Below are 23,943 nucleotides of genomic sequence, written 5' to 3' on the forward strand. Positions count from 1 at the left end.
TTCTTTTGTTGTGCAGAAGCTCTTTAATTAGATCCCATTTGTCAATTTTGGCTTTTGTTGCCATTGCTTTTGGTGTTTTAGTCATGAAGTCTTTGCCTATGCCTATTTCCTGAATCGTATTGCCTACATTTTCTTCTAGGGTTTTTATGGTTTTGGGTCTTATGTTTAAGTCATTAATCCATCTTGAGTTAATTTTTTTTAATTAATAATACATTCTACACTACAACGAAGCAGAGAAAATCACTGAAGCTAATTTTTTAAGGCTATGGCTAATCTAACAGTTTTAATGTAAATAGATGTTTAACAAAATTTTTACTGTTTCATTCCAAGCAATCGCCATAGGTGAAAACACAAAGTTTACATTCTAAAGATAACTGATAGATATGACTTATTTGGATATAATAAGGAATAGCAGAATAACCCAGCAACCGCAAGTATAACTTTGCCCAATCACTACTCCTCACACTTACAGAAGGTATCACCTGAATAATTGGATGGATAAGTCTGGAGGTTTCAGGAGGACTGCATTCATGGTAAAAAGTTCTTTACCATGGAGAAAAAAGGTCTATATTTCCCCAAACATAGTGAGGAGGTTTTAAAATGTTCTACAGTGTTAGGACGTTCCTATAGAAAGAAGGGACTGACATTTAATTCTCTGACTGAATGCTGCTAAATTAAGTGACTTGGTGATCTGCATTGTGTGCCTACTTTTGTTTACAGGAAGATAAGTCAACGATATCAGAGAAAAGAGACAGGATTCATTAGTGAGAGCCATTTGGCATGAAAAGAATATATGATTTTCCCGAACGTCTAAGTGTTTCAAGAAGGTTAGCTTGAGCTTTCTTACTAGGACAGAACGTGCAACTTTCATAAGGAAACCAGAAGAAATAGAGAGTGTTCACAGAGAAGGTCACATCACAACACATTTTCTGTGTCAGAGAAATACACAATGGGATGTCCTATGACATTCCACCTATTAAAGTTATACAAGCACTCATGAAAGAGCCAGAATCTGAGCATGGATGGTCAAGTCAAGAATTGCAAAAATACCATCTTATGTAGGACATTTTTTTTCCTCTTTCCTTTCTACCCCACTTAAGTGCTGTGATTTGAAGACCCAAGTGAAAAAAAGATTAGCTGATGGAAACTGAAAAATAATGATATACTTCCTCTCCATGCCTAGTCATTAATGTCAAGACTGTCTACCACTGGATGTTAATAATGTGCAAAATTGAAATTTAAGATAAAATAAACTTTGATCACTCTACTTTATAGGTACAAGTGGATAGTAACCAATGGGATATACCTATGTTGCTGTAATGGAAGTTGGAAAAAACATAACTGAAGACAGTAGTCAAGAAAAATAAAATTATTTCATTGAATTTACTGTCCAACAAATTGGTTTTCTTTATAAGGCTTTGGTAAGAAGTATAGAGGTAAAATATTGAAAAGCAAATTTTTTAACAGCAGAACCAAAGAAATAGGAATAATATTATAAAGAAAATAAACTTTAACATATGATTTGGATAACAGAAAAATTTCTTAATAAAAAATGGACAAGTAAAAGATTGAGATTGTGAGAATAATCAAAAAATATCACTGCGTGTGGTGGCCCATGCCTGTAATTCTAGCACCTTGGAGGCCTAGGCAGGAGGATCACCTGAGCCCAGGAGTCTGAGACCATCCTGGACAACATAGCAAGACATGCGCATCCTCCATCTTTAAAAACAGAAAAAAAAAGCCTGGGTTTGAACCTCAGTGCAGCAAATAAAGTCATTATTTGCCAAATGTATGGAACATGTACATCATGTAACTAATGTATGGAATATGCCTAAAGCATGGAATATATTACATTGAGTAAAAATCTTCAATTATAGCATGTTTTACTGGGAGATGGCAATGGAAAATTCTAATACGTAAAGCGTATTAGAATTAGTGACAGAGTCACCTAAAGACATAGTGCCTTTACATATTAGACATCAATTTGTCACCTGAAGACATAATGGCTTTACATATTAGACATCAATTTGTCACCTAAAGACATAGTGCCTTCAAATATTGAAATAGTAGACTATCATTGCCTTCTTAGTTTCTACTACAGCATAAAAATATCATATCTTTTCTACTACAGCATAAAATATCATATCTTTATCAGGCATCACTTCATTGCACTGAAATGGAGAATAATTGGCAATGTCAACCCAGCTGGAAGCTGTAGCCTGTCAAGCATTATGGGCACTGAGAGTATTAGTAAACTAGTGACTACATAAATTCTTTCAGTATTTGAATATTTCTTATAGGCATGAATGAATTAACAACATTTCTGTAGTTGATATCATAACCTGTAAGTGTTAAGAGTTAACTCTATTTTTTTATTTGGGACAAACTACACTTTTAGAGTTCACAGTTAATAGTTTTAGATGTTCAAAGCAGCTGTATTAACATATCCTCTGAGTAGATTACCACTTTTGACATTTGACTTTAGAGGCAATCACAGTTTCTTTAATTACTCTTGAAGAGGTAAGAAACTTAGTATTCTCTCCAAAGATGGCTTATATACAAACAAATCTCTATTATGTTTCCTTATGAAGAACAATTAGCCTTGTCTTTCTTTCTGTGTCAAGAGATAACTATCTGGTGTGTCCGTCACCAACTGTGCATTAAAGATTCAAAAACAGTTGTCAAACATTATGCCCCCTTCATCTAGTTAGGCATTGTTAGGCTAAATCAGCATAAGGGGATCATAGATCATTTCTTGTGTGTTTTTCCTCTTAATCTGAGATAGCATTCATGATTGACAGTTTTTTAATTGCTAATCATGCTCTCATTTTTCTTCCTACAACCAGAATCACATAATTGTGTTACAGTTATTGAACATATCACTTACTTGGTAGACTTTGTCAAATGTTGTTAATGGTTCAAGTATAAGATTTCTACTGCCAATTGCCTTGTAGTCCCTGTGATGCACCCCATCTGGCCTTTCATATTTTTAGCAACACAATATTGTAATATCAAATTCCTCTCATTCTTACTTTTAACTTTCTGTAACAGACATATACCGCTACGCCTTTCCTTTTATACCAGTTGATTATAATTATAATTTTTTGTTTCTGATTTTTTCTTAGAATTAAGTGTTATGTATCACTTTATTTACTAAGCAGAATATCATAAGTTTTATACAAGAGATTTTAAATGCCATTTGAGAACTACCCATTCGCATTGAGCCTAGAACTGTTTGATCCGTTTCACATTTCCTTGCAAAGAGATAAATCTAAGATAATATCTTCACAATACACTAGACTTTAATGGACACATAACATAAAATTGTGTTTTTGTGAGTTTAATTGGTGAAGTTTCTCATGTGACCACATTAAAATACTGTTTGGATAAAAGGAGAAAAAAAAACAGGACATCTTCCAAAGTAAAAATAAGATGCAGCTGGAAAGAAAAAAAAATTAACCCTGTCGACGTTATTGTAAAAGTTGAGCAGTTTATCCAAAAATCTATTCCCAAATATCAGGAAAGAATGTTGGATTGGGCGTACGTGAAGAATGTGGAGTGCCAAATAAAACATTCTAAACAATCCATTTCGTATGTTTAATAGAAGAGAACTTAACAATAGTAATAATGAACATAGGGTTAGAATCCTGAGACTTACGACAATGCTATTTTGGAATATTTTGGAAATATTCTCATGTATTAGGATATAAATTCTAAGTCATAAATAAAGCATTTTAAGTATTCAGATATAATTTCTTATATAGAACAAAACAAATTTTGGCTTCACTGTTAGAAAATCTGCAGAACTCAACATTGGACAAAGATACCACAAAGAATGAAATGAGGCAGTTCGGAGAACACTGGAGAGCACAAATAGTTAAAATACGATTATAATTAAATGAATAAGTGGTAAAATTAAGTCAAATTGGTTACATATCCTTGTAACTGAAGTTGGACTATATCTTGCTGAAAGGGAGGATCATGAGGTAGGGAGTTCAAGACCAGCCTGACCAAAATGGTGAAACCCCGTCTCTACTAAAAATACAAAAATTAGCCGGGCATCGTGGCCTGTGCCTGTAATCCCAGCTACTCAGGAGGCTGAGGCAGGAGAATCGCTTCAACCCAGGAGGCAGAGGTTGCAGTGAGCTGAGATCACGCCACTGCACTCCAGCCTGGGGGACAGAGAGAGACTCCGTCTCAAAAAAATAAAAATAAAATAAAATAAATAAATAAATAACATGCATTAGTACTGTTTATGCAAAAAGCCGCTGATCCAGATGGTATAGGAATTATGTTTAATGGAAGACTGTACAAAATATTTAGAGCTTACATATCAGGTACCGGCAGGAAACAAATTATTCACTTAGACTGGATTTTAATGGAAGTTTAATAAAGGAACTTGATATGGTGTGGCTCTGTCTCCACCCAAATCTCATCTTGTATTGTAGCTCCCATAATCCCCATGTGTTGTGGGACGGACTGGATGGGAGGCAATTGAATCATGGGCAGGTTTTCCCATGCTCATGATATGCTTATCTCATGATAGTGAATAAGTCTCATGAGATCTTACGGTTTTATAAAGGGCAGTTCCCCTGCACACACTCTGTTGCCTGCTGCCATGTAAGAAGTGCTTTTGCTCCTTGTTCACCTTCTGCCATGATTGTGAAGCCTCCCCAGCCATATGGAACAGTGAGTTCATTAAGCCTCTTTTTCTTTATAAATTATCCACTCTCAGGTATTTCTTCATAGCAGTATGAAAATGGACTAATAAAGGACTAATTACAAAAGATGAGCAGAAATTTGGGGAATACAATAACAGGTGCTGGCGATGTTGCAGAGGAAAAAAATGCTTGTACATTGTTGGAAGGAGTGTAAATTAGTTCAACCACTGTGGGAGGCAGTGTGATGATTCCTCAGATAGCTAAAAAGAGAACTACCATTCGACCCAGCAATGCCATTACTGGATATACCCAAAGGAATATAGATTGTTGTATCATAAGGACACAGGCATGCATATGTTCATTAAAGCACTATTAATAATAGCAAAGACATGGATTCAACCTAAACGCTCATCAATGATAGGTTGGATTAAGAAAATCTGGTACATATATACTATGAAATAATATGCAGCCATAAATATAAATGAGACCATGTCTTTTACAGGGAGATGGATGGAGCCGGAGGGTGTTATCCTTAGCAAACTAATGCAGGAACAGAAAACCAAATACCAAATGTTCTCACTTATAAATAGGAGCTAAATGATGAGAACATACAGACACAGAGAACAGAACAACAGACTACCAGACAGTGGAGGGTAGGAAGAGGGAGAGAATCAGGAAAAATAATGAATGGGCACTAGGCTTAATGCCTGGCTGATGAAATGATCTGTACGACAGATCCCTGTGACATGAGTTTACCTCTATAACAAGCCTGCACATGTACCCCTAAATCTAAAATAAAAGTTAAAAATATTAATATCCTGAATGTTCTCTCCAGCATGAAATCTCATGCAAGCATCTCCTATTAACCAAAATCTAATGGAAGTCCAAGGCTAAGGATGCCTGGCATTGTCCACACAGATGAGTCTACCAGAGCACAGAGCAGGGTGGAGAATGGATGTGGTACAGCACATTAATGGTTTTCAAATAACAGTAAAGTAATTTCATTATACTATGTGGATGTAAGGCAAACCAGGATATCTTCCAAAGCAAGAATAAAATACAGATGGAAATAGATATCAGAATGTTGAGTTTATATTTAGATAACATAATAGAACCCCTTTGTAAAAGAGGGTAAATTTGTGGTCACTTCATGGAGGTGAACTGGACCTCCCACCCCCAACAAAATGTGGTTCTGATGTTGAGACTAATGGATACCATGTATATACCAAGAGTGTAAGAACAAATTTAGATTCACATGCAAAGGCTTTCTGGGGTGAACAGGCAGGCTGTCTTGCAGGTCTGCAAATGAGTTTCACTGGAGAGTAGGAGGGGTGGCTACTTTAGGATTTTATGGTAGGTAATTGGTGGGGCTTGTATTAGTTAGAGTTCCCATGCATATAAGGGAACGCTTGATCTTTCTTATCGTCTCACTCAGATGTGTGACAGAGTGAAAGGGAAGGTGGTTGGGCTTGAAAGCTAACAGCAGTATAAAAAACAAAAATGGAATCAGACTGTTTATTCCAGTAAAGAACACGAAAAGATGCATAAAAATATATAAATGATCAAAATATAGGAGGAACAATCAGCCATTACAGTAATCAAGAACATGCAAATTGTTTTGAGAACATATATATGGTCAATTCCTTTTTCTTGGTTTATTTTGCACTGCTCATCAGCTTTGTATTTGTTTACTTCACTTAGTATATCTATATCGTTCCTTTACAATTTCCACGTAAACTCCTGTAGGAAATTTTCTATTATGCCTTCTACTGCATTACCAAAATCTGTAGAGTGCCTGACGCACAAGGAACTTCTAGGAAGCTGATGAATGAAAACGTTATTATCTAGTTACCTCTCACACAATTATGTAATTGTCTGGATATAAACAGCTCTAACGATTTTTTTTCCAAATTGTGAGTCATCATTAATATTGAAGAAGAGAGATCATATGAATATGGTTGGGTAAACTTTGTGGGTTTTTTTGTTTGTTTTTTGTTTTTGAGATGGAGTCTCGCTCTGTTGCCCAGGCTGGAGGGCAGTAGCTCAATCTTGGCTCACTGTAACCTCCGCCTCCCAGGTTCAAGTGGTTTTCCTGCCTCAGTCTCCCAAGTAGCTGAGATTACAGGCGCCCGCCATCACACCCGGCTAAATTTTTGTGTGTATTTTTAGTAGAGACAGAGTTTCGGGGTTTTGCCATGTTGGTCAGGCTCATCTTGAACTACTGGCCTCAAATGATCAGCCGCCTCAGCCTCGCAAAGTGCTGGGATTACAGCGGTGAACCACTGCACCCAGCCTGGTCGGGTAACCTTTGATTTCACATTTATTCTACATGTTTTGATGTTGATTGACTTCTAATAAAATATTTACTCGTTACCTTTGTAATTTTCAAAAGTCTACTTTCTTTAATTTGAAGAGTCAACAAAGTAAATGTTCAGTATTGATAAAGAAATTGAGCATGAGATTTGCTAGTGGTTTCACTGCAGTTTACTTATACATAAGCAGTGCAGTAATAGGCTTCAATATGTAAAAAATGAATGCATAATTCTGTAAGCCAGACTTATATTGCTATCTGGGTATGTTTTTGTTTCTAAGCTTTTGCAATTTTTTGATCTTGTCAAGTAAGACCAATGTTTTCTAGGACAAGGAGAGAAATATGTTCTACCTGGATATAAAAATGTGTCTCAGTCAAGCACTATCTTCCTTAATAGATTACAAAGATTTCTGAATTCAATAATAGAAGAGAAATAATAAGATAAAGAATTGAGATGTCATCATAATTTTTGTCCTTGAATAAAATGATAAATATCAGGTATATTTAAAGTGAAATAAATTTCAATGATAATTGAAATGATCATTCATTTACATTAAACTGGTATCATCATCCAAATATATATGAGCACAATAAAGAAAACTTCCCATGGGGATTTGTTGTTCTTTCAAGACCATTATTTTAGTGAAGGAGTTTGAGGAAATTTCCAAAAGCTGGATTTAATTCATAAGTCTTATTTAAATATTTATTTCATTAAATATTTTCAATTATGTAATATGTGTCTAATTTAACATTAGGTTATGTAATAAAAGTAGCACAAATAATATGAAATTCAATACTATATGCAGTTGCGTGGTTGAATTATGAATTAGGAGAAAGGTTGTATTAAATTAAAACATAATAAGCTTTTTGGCTTTTATACTAATTTGTACAGAGACTGGATATACAGACTCTGCAAAATCAAGTATCCATAGGAAATATAGTACATTTTAAATTCTAAATGCTCATGTTAATATAGCAACCTTTTCAAAATATATTTTGTGTATGATTTTATATTTCTATTTTACACCTAATACCTACACATAATATTAGGTAACTTCAAACTTTAAGTTCTATAAATGATTGCTGTATTCCACAATGCTGGGCATAACTGATGAAGAGGATGACATATAGCAGACAGAAGTGGACTAAAACTCAGTGGTTTATTTTCTCTATTTCATTTGACATATATTTTACATAATTAACTTTGGTTGTGCATGTCTGTGCTTGGGTTTCTTTATATATAATATTATTATATTTTATATATTTATATATAATGTTATTATATTTTAATAACACTATTTTATAATTTAAAATATTTTATATTTTAATATTTTATAGTGTAAAATATATTTAATAACATATTTTAATAATATTTTAAATGTGAATGTGTAAGTACATGCATATTAAAAATGTGAAGCTGGAGAGGAGGAAATATTTAAATAATGATCATTAATCTGTGTCCCAAACATTTCAATGGCTGTTTGACCTTTGGCCAATGGAAACATAAATGTTGCAATTGCTTTGACAATATTTTTTCCTATAACCTTCTTCTAAATTGGGCATCTTGACAAATTGCCTATGAGTTTGGCATTAATTCAGACATGCAATTTTCATGCAACATGGATTTAATATCATGTACTTTACCTAATGCATAACCCAATAAATAAAGAATAAATCTAGCTATGTTGACAATAGTGAAGAAAATAGATACACATATATACAAACAGACATGCTTACATACACGTCATGGTGATTTAAGGAATTTTCTTTTAAATTTGATAAAATGTACTGACTGCTTTAATCACACATTTAACATCTAATTGCCATGCCTATATGAATTACATTGATGATACTAAAGTAAAAAGAGATTAGATGTTATCAATTAAGACTTTGTGTATGAAATCACTCAGAAAATCTAGTGTGCAATCTCTGTTATGATGCTTGATCAGTAACATTAACTCTTTAATTAAAAACAAAAGCTGTCTGTAATTATTGTTTAGTGCTTAATTTGAGGTAAAGAGAAAACAGGGCCTTCATAAGAAATAATGGTAAACTTCTATCACGTTTCAGTTACAGGTTCAGAGAGAAACATTAAATCAATGTAAGGTTTTAGTTTCTTATTTCCTAGCCAATGTAATCCCAGGTTTAGAACTTATTTTAAAAATATTTATCAAGTATTTATGATACAAGTTTTCTATTGATTTAGCCTCTGATATGTTCTGTCTCATCAAAGGAAATGCACAGTAAAATTTCACATACTTCATTCTGTACATTTAAAGACCTGCACAAATCTCAGGCTTTGGAATATGGAGGAAAGAAACAGAAGTAGGCCCAAATGTTAGACCTAAGTAAGTTTTTTTTCAGTGACTAAGCTTCTAAGTCCTATACTATTGAATGTTTGTAAGATGGCACATCATTTAAAATAAAGCATTTCAAAGGGAGACTTTATTTATTTTTACCTTAATACATATATAACTTTTTATTTGCACTGCTACACTCTACTATATACAATAGAGGCAACAAAAGTAGAGCTAGGATGGAATTTCTTTGTATTAATATACCTTAAAGTTTAAACTAGCTTTTACTGTTCAATTACTATATTAGGGCCAGGTGCAGTGACTCATGCTTGTAATCCCAACACCTGGGGAAGCCAAGGCTGGCCTATCACTTGAGGCCTAGTTCAACACCAGCCTGGCCACCATGATGAAATCCTATCTCTACTGAAAACACAAAAATTATCTGGGCATGGTGGCTAGGAGGCTGAGGCAGGAGAATCACTTCAACCTGGGAGGTGGAGGCTACAGTGACCCAAGATTGCCCCACTGCACTTAAGCCTGGGTGACAGAGCAAGACTGTTTAAAAAAAAAAATTATCGCTGGGCTCGGTGGCTCACTCCTGTAATCCTAGCACTTTGGGAGGCCAAGGCAGGTGGATCACAAGGTCATGAGATTGAGACCATCCTGGCCAACATGATGAAACACCATCTCTACTAAAAATACAAAAAAAATTAGCTGGGCATGATGGCATGCACCTGTAGTCCCAATTACTTGGGAGGCTGAGGCAGGGGAATCACTTGAACCTGGGAGGCAGAGTTTGTAGTGAGCTGAGATTGCACTACTGCACTCCAGCCTGGCAACAGAGTGAGACTCCGTCTCAAGAAAAAAAAAAAAATTACTTACATACGAAATCTGAAAACATTACGATAATATTAGCAACAAAAAATAGTGATTTAAGTTACAGGTATGCCTCATTTTATTGTGCTTTGCTGTATTCCATTTAGCACATAGTGTGATTTTTTTTTTAAACAAATTGAAGGTTTGTGGCAACTCTATGTTGAGCAAGCCTATCAGTGACATTTTCCCATTGCTCGCTTTCTGCATCTGTGTCACATTTTGGTAATTCTTGTAATATTTTAAACTTTTATTATTATATCTGTTATGGTGATCTGTGATCAGTGATTTTTGAGGTTACTATTGTAATTGTTTGAGAGTACCAGGAACCGTGCCCATATAAGAGGTTGAATTTCATCTGTAAATGTGTTTGTTCTGGCTGTTCCTCAGATGGGCTGTCCTCATCACTCTTTCCCTCCTTGGGTCTCCCTGATTTTCTGAGAACAACTTTGTTGACATTAGGCCAATTATCAACCCTTCAATGGCCTCGTAAGTGTTCAAATGAAAGGAAGAGTCACATGTCTGTCACTGTAAATACAAATCTAGAAATGATTAAGCTTAATAAGGAAGGCATGTCAACAACTGATCTAGGCCAAAAGCTAGGCCTCTTGTGCCAGTTAGCCCAAAGGAAAAGTTATTGAAGGAAATTGAAAGTGTAATTTTTGTAAGCACACATATGATAAGAAGGCAAAACAGCCTTATTGCTGATATGGAGAAAGTTTTAGTTACCTGTTTAGAAAATAAAACCAGCCACAATATTCCCTTAAGCCCAAATCTAATCCAGTGCAAGACACTAACTCTCTTCAATTCTATAAATGCTGAGAGGGGGTGAAGAAGCTGCAGAAGAATAGTCTGAAGTGAACAGAGGTTAGTTCATGAGTTTTTAAAAAATCAGTTGTCCCCAAAACATAAAAGTGCAAGATGAACCAACAAGTGGTGATGTAGAAGCTGCAACAAGTTATCCAGAAGATTTAGCTAAAATAATTCAAGGAGTTGGTTACACTAAACAACAAATTTTTATTGTACATGAAACAACCTTGTACTGGAATAAGATGCCATCTAAGACTTTCATAGCTAGAGAGGAGGAGTTAATGCCTGACTTCAAAGCTTCAAAGGACAGGCTGGCTCTCTTGTTAGTGGCTAATGCAGCTGGGGCCATTCAGCTGAAGCCAGTGTTAGTTTATTATGAAAATCATAGGGTCTTTAAGAATTGTGCTAAATCTCCTCTTCCTGTGTTCTAAAAATTGAGCAACAGAGCCTGGATGACAGCACATCTGTTTCAAGCATAGTTATTGAATATTTTAAGCCCTCTGTTGAGACTTACTGCTCAGAAAAAAAGAATCCTTTCAAATTATTACTGTTCATTGAAAATACACCTCCTCACCCAAAAGCTCTGCTGGAGATGTACAAGATCAATGCTGTTTTTATGCCTGCTAACACAACATCTACGCTCTAACCCATGCATCAAGCAGTAATTTTGACTTTCAGGTCTTATTATCTAAGAAATGCATTTTCTAAGGCTATACCTGCTCTAGACTAGATTACTCTGATGGATTTTGACAAGGTAAATTGAGAACCTTCTGGAAAGAATTCCCCATTCTAGATGCAATTAAGAGTATTTATAATGTGTGGCAAGGTCAAAATATCAACATTAACAGGGGTACAGAAGTTAACTCCAACTATCATGGATGATTTTGAAGGGTTCAAGAATTCAGTGGAAGAAGTAACTTCAGATGTGGCGATAATAGCAAGAGAACTAGAATTAGAAGTGAAACTTGAAGATATGAATTACTGTAATCTTATGGTAAAAATTTAAAGGATAAGGAGTTGTTTCTTATGGATGAAAAAGAAAGTGGTTTCTTCAGATGGAATCTACTCCTGCTGAAGATCCTGTGAACATTGTGGAAATGACAACAAAGGCTTTAGAATACTATATAAACTTAGTTGATAAATAGCAAGAGAATTTGAGAGAATTATCTCTAATTTTGAAAGAAGTTCTACTGTGGGTAAAATGCTACCAAACAGCATCACAGGCTACAGAGAAAACTTTTATGAAAGAAAAAGTCCATCCATGAGGCAAACTTCATTGTTAATTTATTTTAAGAAATTGTCATAGCCACCTCAACCTTTAGCAACCACCGTTCTAATCAATCAGCAGCCATTAACAGAAAGGCAAGACCCTCCACCAGCAAAAAGATTATGACTTGTTGAAGGCTCACATGATCATTAGCATTTTTTAGAAATAAGGTATTTTTAAATTAAGGTGTGTACACTTTTAATGTAGACATAATTATGCTGCACACTCAATAAACTATAGTACAGTGTAAACTTAACTTTTATATGCAATGGGATATCAAAAATATGGTAGGACTAGTTTTATTGTCCTATTTGCTTTATTGCAGTGGTCTGGAACTGAACCCACATTATCTCTGAGGTATGCCTGCAAGAGCACTGATTTTTCAAAGTGATGAGCTCTATCAATTCTCCATAGTCAACCTATTTTTATAATGGATGTACTCATGTTAGTGGAGAGAGCACTGTGGTGCGTTCAATTGAGTTCCTCAGAAAGGTATGCTGAAGTCCTACTCACTAGTACCTGTTAAGGTGACCTTATTTAGAATAGTGCCTTTTGAGATATAACTAGATGTAACTTAAATGGGGTCATACTTGAGTAGGGTATGTCTTTCATCCAGCATGACTGGTGTCCTCATAAGAGGAGAAGAGATACACAAACAGAAACACAGAAAAGGGAACCACATATGAAAACAAATACACAGATGGAAGATGGCCATATGACTATGGAAACAGATTGGAGTTATGCAGCTGCAAACCAAGGAATGCCAAAGATTACTGACAACCTATAGAAGCTTGACGACAGTGCATAGTCTTACTCACATCTTGATTTCAGACTTCTAGCCTCTAGAAATGTGAGAAAGTAAATGTATGAGTTTTATAAGCCAGCCAGTTTGTGGTAGTTTGTTGTGGCAATCCTAGGAAATGACTATAAGGCCCTGGTACCATCTGAATGAAAGTCAGTGTCTCAGGTCATCTATCCTGTTATCCTCAATATTAGCTCTACAAAGCAGTCTATCTGTATGCTGCGGTGAAACCAGGTGCAATAGAAAGGGAGAACAATGCACCAGTCTTCTGAAAATGCATGCTATTTGAAAAAGAGAGAGTCTTGTGACTATTCCTGATGAAATACTTCTTGTTTCTAATCCCTTGAATACTAGATGTGTATAGATTCAGACAAGTTGTCACCTAAACACCAGGAGTTCAGTCTAGGTCCTCTTGGTCTCCCCACATAAAGCCAATCACTAAGACAATGGGTATTGACATGCTTTATTCAAGTGCTGCAGCCAAGGAGAATGGGAGATCAGTCTCAAATCCATCTCCCCAACTGACTACAATTGGGGGTTGATTTAGCAGGGAAGGATTGTAACTTAAGTGTGGGAAAACAGGAATTAAGGAGGGTTAAGGAAGATAAGTTAGCCAACAGGAAGGAGGTGGTCAGTTAGGCAATCGTGATGGGTGAGGGGTCTGACATCTCATTGTCCAGATTCAAGGATCTGGTGAGTTTCAGTTCCCTGATACCATCTGGGAGGCTTGATGGTCAGTTTCCTGAGGAAGGAACTCAGATAAGACAGATACAAGTTTCAAGCTTTAAGACCAGGAGGTCAATATCTACATTTATCAGAAAACAATAAACATTAGTTCTATGGGACAATTGGCTCTGTTTCAAAGTCAGAGGGAAATATAACCATGTTTAGGTACTTAAGGATGGCTGAGTCAGCTTGCCCTGGAGAGCTCTTCTTTGGAGAAGAAAGTATGGTGACTACATGCAAGCTGTCTGCCTTACTCTTGATAGGGTTGCTTCCTATGGATATGTTCCTACATAGCATAAATAAGTTTATGATTAAATTGTCATACCTGTTTTCGTAAGGAAGTACCTTATGTCGGTGTGTGTTTATCATCCAGTATTAGAGGCCTCAATGACCTAATTATATAGTAAATAATTACTATGGCCTATAAATCCAAGTAAAATATATTTCATTTAACTCATGGTTGTACACTCTACGGCTAAGAATTGCACACAAGTCCCATTCCAGTGCTTAGGGATAGTATGTGTTATATGTTAGAAGCAGTTTAGCATCATGATGTTATTACACAGCTTGACACTAATTTGTATTTATCCATGTTTTCTTTTCAATAGATGAGTCTTGTAAATAAAGGTGCAACTTGCGCCAAAAGTTTAAGTTTTAATAAAACAGTAAGTGATATGCTTTGGCCGTGTCCCCACCCAAATCTCATCTTGAATTGTAACTCCCACAATTTTCACATATTATGGAAAGAACCACGTAGGAGGTAATTGAATCATGGGGGTGGGTCTGTCTTGTGCTGTTCTTGTGATACTGAATATGTCTCAAAAGATCTGATGGTTTTAAAACTGAGAGTTTCCCTATACATGCTCTTTGCCTGCCACCATCCACATGAGATGTGACTTGTTCCTTCTTGCTTTCTGCCATGATTGTGAGGCCTCCCCAGCCACATGGAACTGTGAGTCCAGTTAAACTTAAACCTCTTTCTTTTGTAAATTGCCCAGTCTCGGGTATGTCTTTATCAGCAGTGTAATAACTAACACTGTTAAGTCTCTGGGTATAATGGGTGGAGAGACACATGGCCATAAAAATGGCTGAGTTGTTTTGGATAAGAATTATTTCTTAATTTGAAGTGTCATTTCTTTAGTGAAAATCTGAGGTATTGTTCAATCTTAAGCTTGTTTCAGAAAAGACTTGTTATAAGATAATAATGTAGGGTTGAAGGGACATGACATTTGTTTTGTTTTTGTTTTGTTTTATCAATAAGACAGTAAAATAATTTGTTTCCCTTTGAGCCCACAAATAGGCTACCGACTTATACCTAACAGTTGAAGAAATTTCAGTGAAGTGTTCAGTCTCCTTAGCATTTTTTTACCAAACGTTCAACCAAGATGTGAAATTAGCTACAGATGTTTTTCTAATTCTGTGGAGTCTTGAGAAGGTAGCAGTTTTCATGGCAAGGCTTGTTTTATTGTATTTTCACTGCTTTTGTGCTTTTGTGCTTTACTTGTATGAAGCACTTAATTTTGGTAGTTAGCTAATGACTTAGGATAGAGTTCACAGTAAAATTCCCAGATGTAAGATTCCAGTTGAAAATTCTTGTTTGTGGTTGGTAACTGTAGATGAAAAGTTTGTTCTTAATAGGCTGTGTGCTTCAGCATACATAGAGCTTAACATAGGCTGGGAGAGGCTAAACCACTGATTTTGTCTTCATTCTAGTTCTTTTGGTAGTAATCAAAGTAATATGTAAATATGTATTTTCAATGTGAACCCTTAGCAAAATATCATCATTATAATAAAATATTTGCATGTTATCAACATTTTTCATTGAGCTAGGATTAGCTCGACACACAGGAGACTGAAAACACATAATATATGCTTTGCCAAGTGAAGGCAAACTGAAGAGGACTAATGAAGGCAACTGAAGAGAACTAATAAAGATGCATTAGCAAGATCGAAGGCTGCATACACTTCCAACTAGGCATGACTTATTTCAGTCCTGTTACGATGTTAGACATTTTTGAAACAATATCAACCTTTTTCATGTTTAAACCTCAGTAGCTGGCATCACTGTAATACTCTAAGCATACCTGGCTTCCACAGAGAAAACTGGGCTATTAAGTTAGAAGATAATATTGTACAGTACCCTGGTCTGTACAAAATACTTATGAGTTGCTGAATAAAATTGTCTTTTTCTGATATGCAATGTAGGTTCAATTTTCCAAACTTGGCAAGATTTAGGAATATAAGCTGTTTGGGGCCATATGTTTGGCTGACCTTTATAGAGTCCAAAAACAGAGGTGTCAATGAATTCATCCTAATCAGCATGTCCATGTGATGACTACCCAGAATATCTTCATAAACCACAAAGACTGACAGAAAACCAGTACATATAGTCCAGATACAAAATACAAAATCATAGCCTCATAAATTCTTTCCCTTTATTAATTTCAGAGATTCACGACCTCAGATATTTCCCCAAATCTTATCTTCGTCTTGGTTTATCTTGTTTCCATAATTCTCTGCATTAATTCCAGGTAACAGCCATGTATCAGCCCATTGGCTGGTCTGTCTTTGATCCACAAAAGCTTTAAAATCTATTCCAGCTATATGCATTAGCTCATCCACTTTGTTGATAATCTGAACTGTCCCCTATGTCTGCTAGCTGTGCATGCTGTTCTAAGTAAACCAGGTACCACCTTTCAGTCATAAAAACATAATGTATTCTTCTTATTATTTGTTTATTTGTTTTTCCATCCTTCAAAGAACTTGGGCAGCTCTTCTTAGGTTAACAGCAGCCTTACTGTATGAGCTTTTGCATGTAAGTTCATAAAAATTTATATTTGTAATATCTACCTGCTGAATTAAATGTTTCATTATTTTTAAGGACCTTTCTTCTAAGACTTTATCTAGTATTGAAATAGCTACATTCACTTATGTGCTTAAAGTTTTCCTGGGCTATCTTTGATCTTTATTCCTTTTTTAGGTGTCCCTTTAAAATAGCTGGAGTTTGCAAAGTTCTTTTTAATTGTATTGTTAGCCATTTATATTTGTCTTAATTACTATTATTTGGACTTTCCAACCATTTTATTTTATGCTTTTTACTTAGCATTCACTTTCTGTTTCTTTGATTTTTTTTCTCTTTCTTATCCTTTCTTCATTTGGGTTAATTGATTTTTCTCTGAAATCTTTGTGTGTGTGTGTGTGTGTGTGTGTATTTCTGTGTTAACTAATTGGATAATTATTGATATTACTTTATTGGTTAACTCAAAAATGTCAACATAAGTACTTAAATTATTAAAATGTATAATGTTTTTCCTGGCATTTGTTTAATACAATAGAAAATAAAGTATTACACTGAAAAAAAAAAACGTTTAATTTAATCACTAATGAAATCTCAACTTCAAAACCTCAGAGCACTTTTTTTCACTCATGCTTTCTCAACTTTGATATTGTTCTGTAGATTATTTTTATTGTCTTATTTTAATCACAAACTAGTTTATAGTTATTATGCAGATAACCCATGTTTTTTCATATGGTGAGACTGGTTTGAAACTAAAAAAAGCCAAACAGGGGGTATAATAATAAATTCTTATCAATTTATTAATGCATAAGTATGTTGCAAGGCTCACAGTTAAACTGCAAGTCTCTTTTGTCATTGTCACCACAAAATGAAGAATTGAAAATCAAGAGTTTAAAAAATGATGCTTGTGAGAGCAACAGTTTAACTTATTGAACATTCCAGCTCTGCTCAAAATTTAATGCACATAGGTACCACTGGCCATCTTGTTAACATTTAGATTCTGATTTAAAAATGTGAGGTGGGACTTGAAATTTTGCCTTTCTCACACACTAACAGCTGATATTCCTGCTGACAGTCCATGGATCATGCTTTATTTAAAAGGGAATGGTCCATTTAAGCACCGGAATAAGAACATATTTCATATGGAGGGAGAATGGAACATACTACTTTCTCCATATTTAAGTAGCCAAAGCTTGAGCAAAAAGAAAAAAGCTGAAGGTGTCATACTACCTAACTTCAAAATATACTATGAAGCTATGGTAATCAAAACAGCATAGTAATGACACAAAAGCATACATGTAGACCAATAGAACAGAATGGAGAACCCAGAAATAAATCTACACATTTGTTGTCAATTGATTTTAGATAAAGGTGCCAAGAACAAACCATAGAGGAAGGACATTTTCTTTAATAAATGGTTTTGAGAAAACTGGATATCCACATGCAGAAGAATGAAATTAAGCCTTAATCTCACACCCCATATACAAATCAACTCAAAATAGATTAAATCCCTAAACATATGACCTGAAACCATAAAACTACTAGAAGAAAACAGGGGAAAAGATCCATGGTGTTGGTCTGGGAAATTATTTTTTGGATATAACCCAAAAAATACAGACAACAAAATCAAAAAAATCTACAAACGAGATTATACAAATTAAAACATTACTGCACAGCTAAGGAAACAATCAGCAAAGTGAAGAGACAACCTATATAATGGGAAATATATTTGCAAACTATACATCTAACAGTGGGTTAATATCTTGAATATATAAGGAACTCAAACAACTATACAGAGAGAAAACAAATATCACAATTACAAAAATGGGCAAAGGAGTTGAAAAGATTTTTCTCAGAACAAGACACATAAATGGTAAATACGTGTATAAAAAAATGCTCATCCTCACTAATCATCAGAGAAAAGCTGATTAAAATCACAATATTATCTCACCCTGTTACAATGTTTTTTATAATCAGATGAAAGATAAAAAGTACTGGCAAGGATGTGGAGAAAAGGAAACACTTGCATGTTGTTGGTGACAATGTAAATTAGTAAAGCTATTATGGAAAACTGCAAGGAAGTTCCTCAAAACTTAAAAACAGAGCTAACATATAATCCAGCAATCCAAATACTGGGTACATATCCAAAGGAAATGAAATCAGTATTTTAAAGAAATATTCATTGCAATATTATTCATAGTAGCCAAGAAATGGAGTCAACCTAAGTATCTATCATAGGATAAAATGTGGTACATATACACAATGAAATACTATCTCACTTTATAAAAGAAAGAAATTCTATCATTTGTTACAACATGGATGAACCTGGAGGACATCATGTTATGTAAAATGAGCTAGGCACAGAAAGGCAAATTCACATATATGTGGAATTTTTAAAAGTTTCACTCACAAAAGGACAGAGTATAATGTTGGTTACTAAGAACTGGGGGAGAAGGGTAGGAAAGAATACAAAATGTCAGTCATATAGGAAGTATAAATTCAAAGATATATTGGACAACATGGCAACTACAGTCAATTACAATGCATTGTATACTTGAAAATCACTACTAGAGTAAATTTCAAGTATTTTCACCAAACACACACATACACGCACACAAAAGATGAGTATATCAGGTAATGCATATGTCAGTGAGCACAATTTAGGCCTTCAACAACGTGTATGTATTTCAAAACATTATGTCGGCACATGATAAATATATGTAATTTTATTTAAAAATAAATGATTTAAAAGAACATACTTAAACATGTGTAGGAATTTTAGTTATACTAAATGAATTTTATGTTTTGCAATTTCTATGGAAACAATTTGAAGAAAAATTGTCACAATGAAAGTTGGTAAAGTATAACTAATTAAATAAAAGTGATATGCCGTTTTCATAAACTTCAATCCTGAAATAAAATCACTTCACAAATAATAAATACCCATGTGTTTTTAGCTGCATAATTGTCTCTTTATATCCAACGTCTTTAAGCCATAGATCAATATCCTATTTTTGGTTTGTTTATTTTTCCCCAAATAGGCTTAAATGTGTCAGTGTAGCTATATACCAGCCATAAGGTATCATGTGCTATTTTCCAAATTATTAAAAAAATCCACTTTAGATATGTTTTCAATTAATCTTCATTTAGTTTAGTAAATGTGTTCTAACATCTTTAAATTCAGAGAGAAGAGTTAATTTTTAGACTAAATTATCTAAAGTTTTTATGTTTTGTTTTTACTGCTTCACAATATCTATGCTTATAACTTTCAGATTTATTCCTTCTTAAGTTTTGATTATTCTCAATATTTTCCCAACAAGTAGAAGACAAATTTATTAAATTTATAACCTAAATTTGTAATTTATGTACTTCAATTTTTGAAGAGAATAGACCCTATATATCAAAGAATTGCTAATAGAAACTTTTTAAAAATTCCTTTGTCTATGAAAAGAAGAATGCAAGAAAAAAGATGTTTAAATTCATATGAGATATTACGTTTCAAAGAGAGATCAGGTTGATTTAAAGAAGACGTGTTTATGCAAAAGTAATCTTGATTCATTTTTACCTTTGATTACTTTTTATCTGGCAAGGCTGAACCCACTGACTTTTCTCTGCACCTATAATTATAACAAAATAAATAGAAAGTAAGAGAACTCACCCAGAATATATTAAAGAATAACATGATTCATATGTAACAGCAGCATATTATCACTGTATTGCAATATGTCTTTTTTTTTCAAAAACTTGGTTTTACTTATATGTGTATACCTAGGAATACTTGTTTAACAATGATTAAGATAATCTATATTATCATTATCATTAATCTCCATTCCTTCTGTCTTCTGATATCTACTGGAAATGAATTAAGCCTCATAATAAAAGATTACAATCAATGCATATTTGTAGACTAGAAATCAGTTTTTTAAATTTTATGTATATTAGAGAATAAAACCTAAAGGCAATTTTAGACTGCCTATTTTAAACAAGTTGAAAGATTTTTTTTTTTTGCTTATAAGTTTAATTACAAACATGCCTGTTTACATTGAACTCTTCATATACGTAAACTGTTGTAACTGATGTTAGACACATGCATACTTGGAACATAAAGTCATATGTAATCCAATGTCCATACTGAATCACAGGAAAGACACAGGATTTTAATGAATCAATAAATGCATAGTTTTATATATCAAGGCCGCCTTATTTCTTGTTTGTATTTGGATATTTGTTTGTAAAACTTTAAAGTCTATTCCCAGGTAAATATAATAAAACACCCATTTGATAATTTGTAACTAATATTTACATTGTCATATTGAGAGGTGACAACATGCCAGCAGCCCTAGCTCGCTCGCAGCGCCTCCTCGGCCCCGGTGTCCACTCTGGCCACGCTTGAGGAGCCCTTCCGCCCTTCAGCCCGCTGCTGCACTGTGGGAGCCCTCTCTGGGCTGGCCGAGGCCAGCGCCGGCTCCCTCTGCTTGAGGGGAGATGTGGAGGGAGAGGCGAGGGCGGGAACTGGGGCTGCGCGTAGCGCTCGCGGGCCAGCGCTGGGTGGGTGCAGGCTCCGCGGGCCCGCACTTGGAGTGGCCGGCTGGCGCCGCTGGCCCCGGGCCGTGAGGGATTTAGCACCCGGGCCAGCAGCTGCAGAGGGTGCGCCAGGTCCCCCAGCACTGCCGGCCCGCCCACGCCGCGCTCGAATTCTCGCCCCGGGCCTCAGCCACCTCCGCTTGGCAGGGCTGAGGACCCGCAGCCCGCCATGCCCAGCGCCCCCCGCCCCGTGGTGGGCTCCCGCGCGGCCGGAGCCTCCCCGACGGGCGCCATCCCCTGCTCCGCCCCCTGCTCCGCGGCGCCAGGTCCCATCAACTACCGAAGGTCTGAAGAGTGCCGGCGCGCGGCACAGGACTGGCAGGCAGCTCCACCCACAGCCCTGGAGCGGCCTCGACAAGGCAAAGCCAGCTGGGCTCCTGAGTTGGGTGGGGATTTGGAGAATTTTTATGTCCAGCTGGAGAATTGTATATGCACCAATAAGCACTCTGTGTCTAGCTCAGGGTTCGCGGATACACCAATCAGCACTCTGTATCTAGCCTGGTGGGGACTTGCAGAACTTTTATTTCTAGCTAGGGGATTGTAAATGCACCAATCAGCACTCTGTGTCTAGCTCAGGGATTGTAACTGCACCAATCAGCACTCTGTCAAAATAGACCAATCAGCTCTCTGTAAAATGGACCAATCAGCTCTCTGTAAAATGGACCAATTGGCAGGATGTGGGTGGGGCCAGATAAAGGAATAAAAGCAGGCTGCCCAACCTAGCACAGGCAACCCAGTCCGGTCTCCTTCCATGCTGTGGTAGATTTGTTCTTTTGCTCTTTGCAATGAATCTTGCTGTTGCTCACTCTTTGGGTCCACCTGTGAGCTGTAACACTAATCGTGAAGGGCTGCAGCTTCACTCCTGAGGCCAGCGAGACCACGAACCCACGGGAAGGAACGAAAAAGTCCAGATGTGCTGCTTTTAAGAGCTGTAACGCTCACTGCGAAGGTCTGCAGCTTCGCTTCTGAAGTCAGTGAGACCACGAACCAACCAGTAAAAAAGAAACTCCAGATACACCACATTTAAGAACTGTAAGACTCACCACGAGGGTCCGTGCTTTCATTCTTGAGGTCAGTGAGACCAAGAACTCACCAATTCTGGACACAGTATCAGCATAATCAATGTTAACAAGTAACTCTCTGTCCGTATATCTTACTTTATATTGAGGAAAGTAACTGGTAAGTAGAAAAAAATAGTGTGTTATTGCTCTTTATTGCATTCATATGTGGAAGGACATTATTACTGTTCAATAGAAAATATAACCCCCAAATTCATGGGACACTAAGTAGTTTTGTGTGTAAAGCAGCAAGCTTATTCCAGCATTTTTTCTGTAGTTCCCCTTGAATTTTCCCTGAATTAGATTTAATATTCTCTGATCACCCCATTGAAAAGAAAAAGTTTTGACACAAGTTCATTTTAATATTACGTCAGCCATACTTTTAACTTTTGAAAGTTATAAATTGGAATGGTGGAGAAGGGTTAGGAAAGAATACAAAATTTCAGTCATATAGGAAGTATAATTTCAAAGGTATATATATAGCACTTTTCAAATTGATATTAAAGGGATGTTACTAGATTGTTTTCAAAGAAACAATGAACAAAATCTTCTCCCGAGGGTGAACATTTAACTCAGGTCAATTTAAAGATGTTTTGTTACTGTGGGACATTTTAGAAACTTTAATAAATTTCAATTTAATGTGGGTATTTCAATAATTTATTCTTTTCTTAAACTGGGAAGATTTGTTTTATTGGTTCAATTACCTTAAAAAATGTATCCACTTTTTTGATTCTTTATGGAAGACTCTTATTAAAAGTGATTAAAATTATATCATGTTATTTTTATATCTCATAATTTAATATTTTTATATGGTTTTAGTATAATTCTTGACTGTAAGAAGTATCTTTCCAAACTTCATTTGTGTTGGTCCATTTTCATAGTGGTAATGACATTTCTGAAAGAGTAATATGGTTTGGCTCTATGTCTCAATCCAAATCTCATGTCGAATTTGAATTCCCAATGTTGGGGGCAGGACGTGGTGGGAGGTGATTAGATCATGAGGGCAGATTACTCTCATGTTGTTCTCATGATAGTGAGTTCTCAAAAGAGCTGATGGTTTAAAAGTGTGTGGCACTTTGGCCTTTGCTCTCTCTTTCTCTCATGCTCCACCTGGCTCTCTCTCTCTCTCATGCTCCACCATGGTGAGAAATGCTTGCTTCCCCTGGCCGGGCACAGTGGCTCACGCTTATAATCCCAACACTTTGGGACGCTGAGGAGGGCAGGTCACAAGGTCAGGACGTTGAGACCATCCTGGCTAACACTCCAGAGGCTGAGGCAGGAGAATGGCGCGAACCTGGGAGGCAGAGCTTGCGGTGAGCAGAGATTGCGCCACTGCACTCCAGCCTGGGGAATAAAGCGAGACTCCATCTCCAAAAAAAAAAAAAAAAAATGCTTGCTTCCCCTCCACCTTCTGCCATGATTCTAAGTTTCCTTAGGCCTTCTGTTCATGCTTCCTGCAAAACTGCAAAACTTTGAGTCAATTAAACCTCTTTTCTTTATAAATTGCTCAGTCTCAGGTAGTTCTTTATAGCAGTGTGAGAATGAATTAATACAGAAAATTGGTACCAGGAGTCGGGTACTGCTCTAAAGATATTTGAAAATGTGGAAGCACCTTTGGAATTGGGTAAGTGGAAGCACCTTTGGAATTGGGTAATGAGCAGAGGTTGAAATTGTTTGCAGGGCTCAGAAGAAGATAGGAAGATGTGGGAAAATCTGGAATGTCCTAGAGACTTGTTCAATGATTTTGGCCAAAGTGC

General features: G+C 35.9%; 1 long non-coding RNA gene across 1 annotated transcript in view; it reads right to left on the reverse strand.

The window, feature by feature from the left end:
* LOC129136787 (uncharacterized) overlaps window positions 1-21,507 on the reverse strand; it is a 147,088-nt gene extending 125,581 nt beyond the window's left edge. Inside the window, exons 1-2 of the long non-coding RNA XR_008538705.2 lie at window positions 21,409-21,507; window positions 20,110-20,161 (exon numbers count right to left, since the gene is read on the reverse strand). This is a non-coding gene — a long non-coding RNA (uncharacterized LOC129136787). The remainder of the gene's footprint in view (window positions 1-20,109; window positions 20,162-21,408) is intronic.
* Window positions 21,508-23,943: the final 2,436 nt, after the last annotated feature.

This window comes from Pan troglodytes, chromosome 14 (assembly GCF_028858775.2).
Source record: "Pan troglodytes isolate AG18354 chromosome 14, NHGRI_mPanTro3-v2.0_pri, whole genome shotgun sequence".
In the NCBI taxonomy this organism is placed as follows: domain Eukaryota; kingdom Metazoa; phylum Chordata; class Mammalia; order Primates; family Hominidae; genus Pan; species Pan troglodytes.